At 40.1% G+C, this 7,158-nt stretch overlaps 1 pseudogene; it reads left to right on the top strand.

Annotated features, from left to right (window-relative positions):
- The first annotated feature begins 2,488 nt into the window (after positions 1 to 2,488).
- Positions 2,489 to 6,758, top strand: LOC148691619 (uncharacterized; annotated as a pseudogene).
- Positions 6,759 to 7,158: the final 400 nt, after the last annotated feature.

The following is a 7,158-nucleotide window of genomic DNA, read 5'->3' as shown; positions in this document are numbered from 1 at the left end:
TTTGATTTCAAAGTCTCATTTTAATTCTCTTTGTTTTGTATGTATGGAAGAGAAGAGTGCTTAAACGTTCATACAATTCAAGTCTTGAGTTGTTGGAATGTTTAGGTGTTTCTTTGATTTCAAAGTTATGAGGAACTAAACCCCCTTTAGGTAGGGGGTGATTCGAAACTATGTTTATATTTGCAATATGAATTGATTAACTTTCGTTGGAATTTCATAAGTTGTGGATTCAATTTGTTTAACCGTTTGATTGATAGCTTATTTATGAATGTTTATTAAGAATGCGCGCTTAATTTTCATGCATAAATATGACGCTAGAATATAAGTGAATTTCACCTAATCGTTATGAACTTATATTCACAAGTAGTGGAGGTTGCTTCTAAACAATCGAGTTAAATGAATTCTTGGCACTAGTTTCATGCTCATCATAGTAACGAATGCCTCGTCAACACTTATAGTTTTCATAATGCTTAATGATCTTTGATTGTATCTTTATTGTGTTGTTCACGTAAAGGACTTTTGGAGAATGTTGTGAATTGCGTTGCGCAAACCCATCCAATTCATTAACTTAAGGAAAACTTGACGGTTAATTTAAGCGGACCTAATTAATCCGGAGTGTTGAGTTTCGTAATTTATCGAAAGACCAACTGAGAATCAATCTTGTATGCAAGTGTAACATGTGTGGAGAAGAACCCCTTAGCTAGCCTTCATTCCATTCATTCCATCACAATTTCATATTTACATTCCGCTCAGTTTATTAACTTGTTTTGTTATTTCAATTTTCGTCAAATCAAAACTTTCCCCCCCCCCCCCCTTTACTTTCTTGTTCTTTAGTGCTTAGAATCTGTTTAGTTTATGTTTAAGGTATTTTGAATCAAGCCATAATCTTAAATTCATCCAAAATTAGTTTTGAGTCTTTTGATGTTTTAACGTTTAGTTTCACATTCTTTGAGTCTAGTTTAGTGTTTTATCTTGTTTTTACGTTTTTGAGTCAGTTTCCAAGGTTTTAGCAATCCCTCCTAATCCCCGGTCCAGAACGATCCCTACTTACACTTATACTACAATTGACAAAAAGAGGGTTTAATTTGTGTGCATATAAATCTCGCATCAATTCATATTCCCTCTTTAATCATTCAGCCACCTATAAATAAACATCCATTGCAGCCACAAAAGAGGCCATTCATTCACCATTCACGCCAGAAATTCATCCCCTCTCTATAACACATCCATACTTCATCATTCTTCATATTTTCTGCCCAGAAATAAGCCTTGCCGTCCCCTACATCCATCACTATCCTAAACACATCATTCTACACCATCCATAACCCCCAAAACTCACAACAAACCCTTGTGCCGCAACAAAGAGGAGGAGAAGAGGGCTTAAACGTTCATACAATTCAAGTTTGAGTTGTTGGAATTTTTAGGTGTTTCCTCTCCTTGATTTCAATGGTTAAATTTACTTATCTTTGTCTTGTACGTATGAGGAACTAAACCCCCCTTGGCTAGGGGGGATTCGAAACCATGATCATGCTTGCTATATGATTTGATTACCTCTAATTGTGTTTCATAAGTTGTGAATTCAATTTACTTATCTATTTGAATTAAACTGATTTGTGTGTGTTGGTTGAGAGCGCACGCTTAATTATCATGCGTAAATCTAATGCTAGGATATAAGGAAGTTTCTCCTAATCGTTACAAACTTATATTCACAAGTAGTAAAAGTTGATGACCTCAATTGCGTTAAGTAAATTCTTGGCATAAGTTTCATGCAATTCATAGTAACGAATGCTTCGTCAATGCTTATGGTTTTCAAAGAACTTAATGATTCTTGCTTGTATCTCTATTATGCAATTCATGTAGGGAACTTGTGGGGAATGCTTTGGGTTGTCGTATGCAATCATCCAATTCAATAACGTTAGGAAAATCTGAGGGTTAATTAGTGCAATTCACGGTTAATCTGGGGCGTTGAGAATTCATGGGTTATTGAAAAGCAATTAGAAATCGTTTTGTGTGCAAGTATGGCATGTGTGGAGATGAACCCCTTAGCTAGCTTCCATTCCATTCATTAAATCCAAATTCATTTTAAAATCTGTTCGTTTTACAAAGTTTTAAGTTTTGTTTTCAAATTCGTCAAAAACTCAATCCCCCTTTGCTTTAGTGTCCAACTTAGTTAGAAAGTATCTTAGTTTGTGTTCTAAGTGTTTTGATTCATTTTATTACCCAATTTCGTCCAAAGTAGTCAAAGTGCTTAAAACTGCCCAGAAAGTGTTTTTAAGGCAGTTTTGAGTGTTTTGGGGTGCTGTTTGAGTCTTTGGTTTGTTTTAGTGTTTTAAGTGTTTAGTTTTGCATTCTTTGAGTCTAGTTTAGTGTTTTAAACTTTATTTTACGCTTTTGAGTTAGTTTCCAAGTGATTTTGCAATCCCTCCTAATCCCCGGTTAAGAACGATCCCTACTTATACTTATACTACAATTGTCACAAGAGGGTTTTAATTTGTGTGCTTATTTAGTTAGCATCAAATTTTTGGCACCGTTGCCGGGGATTAGTAACTTCGCTAATCCCTTGGATTGTTTTATTTTGGTTTGTTTTATTTTATTCCAGATTCTTAATCTTGTTTTGTTTCTTGTTTTAGGTACTAGTTTATGACTCGGAGTTCGCATCCGATTCGTGAACATATCTTGGACTTTGACGACGATTTCGAGCGGGAGTTGAGACGAAAGAGAAAGAACCCAGAACCTAGCGAATCAAGTGAAAGTTCCGAGTCCGTTTCTGAATTTGAAGAAGAGGAACCCACGGCAAGAGTGGGTGAAGTAGACATGGTAGCGGACAACCGAACAATCAAGGAGCTTTCCGCTTCGGGATTGGACAATGCCGCACCCCTATGTATTCAATATCCTAGGGCGGCTCCAGACAAGACTGCCGAGTTCGAATTGAAGTCAAGTTTGTTACATCACATTCCGAAGTACCATGGGCTGTCCATGGAGGATCCAAACAAACACTTAAAGGAGTTCGAAGTTGTTTGTTCGAGCATGACCCCGGTGAATGTCGATGGAAGCATCTTGAAGATGAAAGCTTTTCCATTCTCTCTAATGGATAAAGCTAAAGATTGGTTGTATGAATTGGCTCCCGGAACTGTCACATCTTGGGAGAGCATGAAACGGGCTTTCTTGGAGAAGTTTTTCCCAACTTTTCGTGTCATCCTCCTACGAAAAAGGATAAGTGGAATTCAACAAGATGAAGGTGAATCTTTTCCTACTTATTATGAACGTTTTAAATCTCTTGTTGCTTCATGTCCACAGCACCAGATGAAGGAGGAACTTCTCTTACAATACTTCTACGAGGGACTTCTACCAATCGAATGTCAAATGCTAGATGCCTCAGCGGGAGGAGCCTTGGTAGACAAGACCCCCACGGCTGCAAAGACCTTGATTGCTAATCGAGCATTGAACGCTCAACAATACGAAGGCGTTGGACAGAGGAGTACCCCACGGTAACACCAAGTCAATAAGGTAAGTGCCATAACCAAACTTCAAAATCAAATGGCTAACCTCACTACTTTGCTTTCTCAGGTGATGGACGGTCCAAAAGTCCAAACCGTAGCTTCTTATGGTATGTGCTCCATGCAAGGACATCCCACGGATAAGTGCCCACAATTGATCGAGAATGGAGGGTGGGAGACACTTAATGCCGTGGGATATGGGAATCAATACCAAAATCGTGGTGACCCCTTCTCTACCACCTACAATCCCGGTTGGCGTGATCATCCAAATTTCAAATGGCGGGATCCTCAACAACCCCAACAACAAGGAGGATTTAGGCAGCAACCACCGGGCTTTTATACAAAGCCATTTGTCCCCAATCAAACTCAATCGCAATCTACCCCAACAAGCTCAGGTATGTCTTTGGATAATGATCAAGTTGTTAAGTTACTTACTACTTTGACGCAGGAAGTACAAACTCAAACTAAGGAGAGGCAAATCCAAGACAAAAGGGTGGACAATTTGGAGAAGCAATTGGGGCAAATTGCCGAGTTCATGGGACAATTTCGAGAGCAAGGTAGGTTGCCAAGTTCAACCGTGGTCAATCCGAAAGGTGGATTCGAATCTGCAAAAGCTATGAGTTTGTGAAGTGGAAAGCAAGTTGGACCTGATCCTAGACCAACCACATCACATTCCAACGAGGAGGAAGAATTGAGAATTGAAGAAGAGGAACAAAGCTCACTCACGGCCAAGGTGGAAACACCTTTGCCGCAAGCCTCATGTGCTCCTAAACCGTCCAATTCACCCAATAAAGGTAAAAACGTGTCAAGTTCAGTTCCTACTAATGCTTTTCCTTTGAATGTTCCTTTTCCTAGTAGGTTTAAGCAAACAAAAAAAGAGGAAGCGGAAAAGGACATTCTCGAGACGTTTCGCAAAGTTCAAGTCAATATCCCTCTTTTGGATGCAATCAAACAAGTCCCGAGGTACGCCAAGTTCTTGAAGGAACTTTGCACTAATAGGAGGAGGATTTCGACCAAGGAGGTTGTAAAAGTGGGGAAAACATCTCAGCCATCTTGCAACCCAAATTGCCCCCTAAATGCAAAGATTCGGGTAGTTTCACAATTCCGTGTGTTATTGGTAATTCTAGGTTTGAATTTGCCATGTTAGACTTAGGTGCATCCATAAATGTCATGCCATATTCAATTTATGCATCTATGAACCTAGGAGCGTTGAAAAATGATGGTGTTATTATACAATTGGCCGATAGATCTAATGCCTATCTAAAGGGAGTTTTGGAAGATGTTTTAGTGCAGGTTAATCATTTAATCTTTCCGGCGGATTTCTACGTACTTGAGATGGATGAATCGGACCATGCCCCGTCATTGCCCATTCTCCTTGGAAGGCCATTCATGAAAACTGCCCGTACGAAGATTGACGTCTATAATGGCACTTTGACGATGGAATTTGATGGGGAAGTTATTAAATTCAATCTTTCTGATTCTATGAAGTACCTTAGTGAGAATCATTCATGTTTTGCTATTGATATAATTGACTCTTTGGCACAGAACCATTTGGACAATTTGAAGGACGATGCACTTGAATTGGTCATTGCACAAGGAAGGGACATGCAAAACATGGAAACAACCACCAAGGAACCCCACGGCATGCATGAGGAATCCTTGGTCGTGCCCCCTAATGAGGATATTATTGAGATGGTGGCTGCCCTCGAGTCATTGCCATCACAATCGGGTAAGTTTTTGGACCCTATTTTAAGTTCAGTTTCGGCTAATAAAATGCTTCCCTCAGTTGTGCAGCCACCTACACTTGAAATTAAGCCGTTGCCTAGTCATTTGAAGTATGTTTTCTTGGGCGAGGATGAGACATTGCCCGTCATTATCTCATCCTCACTCACGGCACAAGAAGAGAACAAATTGGTGTGAGTGCTTAAAGAGTACAAAACGGCAATTGGATGGACATTGGCTGACATAAAGGGAATTAGCCCTACTACGTGCATGCATCGCATACTTCTAGAGGAGGGGTCCAAAACATCTCGAGAGGCTCAATGCCGTCTCAACCCTCCGATGATGGAAGTTGTGAAGAAGGAGATAATCAAGCTTTTGGATTGTGGAGTAATCTATCCAATCTCGGATAGTAAGTGGGTTTCGCCCGTGCAATGCGTTCCAAAGAAATCCGGAGTAACTGTAGTTGCAAATGCCGAGAAAGAGCTTGTTCCTACGCGCATTCAAACTGGTTGGAGGGTGTGTATCGACTATAGGAAGCTAAACGCCACCACGAGGAAGGATCACTTCCCATTACCGTTCATTGACCAAATGCTTGAGAGGTTAGCCGATTATGTTTTCTATTGTTTTCTTGATGGTTATTCCGGTTATAATCAAATTGTCATTGCACCCGAGGACCAAGAAAAAACCACTTTCACATGCCCTTTTGGTACATTTGCATATCGTCGCATGCCTTTTGGTTTATGTAATGCACCTGCCACATTTCAAAGATGCATGATGAGCATATTTTCCGATTATGTTGAGAAAATAATTGAAGTTTTTATGGATGATTTCAGTGTCTTTGGAGATTCCTTTGATGGTTGCTTGCATAATCTAAGTTTGGTTCTAAAACATTGTGTTGAAACTAACCTTGTTCTTAATTGGGAAAAATGTCATTTCATGGTTAAACAAGGCATAGTTTTAGGTCATATCATCTCTGAAAACGGCATTGAAGTTGATAAGTCAAAAATAGATCTTGTACGTCACTTACCCTCTCCGACTTCGGTTAGAGAGGTTCGTTCGTTTCTTGGCCATGCAGGTTTTTATCGTAGGTTTATCAAAGATTTCTCAAAAGTTGCACAACCTCTTCGCCGCCTCCTACAAAAAGACGTGGCGTTTGAATTCACTAAGGAGTGCACGACATCATTCAACCAACTCAAGGAGTTGTTGACCACGGCACCCATTATTGTTCCCCCAGATTGGAGCCTCCTGTTTGAGCTTATGTGTGATGCGTCCGATTATTCTTTAGGGGCTGTTTTGGGACAAAGAAAGGACAAGAGGCCGCATGTCATCTACTATGCCTCACGGACGTTGAACGATGCCCAGTTGAACTACTTCACTACGGAAAAAGAACTTTTTGCCGTTGTCTTTGCTTTAGATAAATTTCGATCATATCTAATTGGTACTAAAGTAATTGTTTTCACTGATCATGCAGCTCTAAAGTACTTGCTCACCAAAAAGGAGGCCAAGCCCCGGCTAATTCGGTGGATGTTGTTACTTTAAGAGTTCGACATCGAGATTCGTGACAAGAAGGGAAGTGAAAACGTGGTGGCTGACCACCTAAGCCGAATGGTGCATAATGAGGAGTCCATACCCATTGCAGAGACATTTCCCGATGAACAATTGCTGTCCATAAAGGTTAGTACACCTTGGTATGCCGATATAGTCAATTTTTTGGTGTCAAAACGTATTCCAAGTGAGTTCAATAGGCACCAACGTGACAAACTTAGGCATGATGCACAGTTTTATGTATGGGATGATCCGTACTTATGGAAATTTTGTCCCGATCAGATTATACGTCGTTGTGTGCATGATTCTGAATGTCATTCAATTTTGAGTTTTTGTCATACATATGCATATGGAGGGCCCTTTGGCACACAACGCACGGCCCTCAAAGTGTTAC

This window comes from Pyrus communis, chromosome 13 (genome assembly GCF_041283825.1).
Source record: "Pyrus communis isolate YQ-2024b chromosome 13, ASM4128382v1, whole genome shotgun sequence".
NCBI classification, from domain to species: domain Eukaryota; kingdom Viridiplantae; phylum Streptophyta; class Magnoliopsida; order Rosales; family Rosaceae; genus Pyrus; species Pyrus communis.
This window is presented reverse-complemented; position numbering and strand designations above follow the sequence as displayed.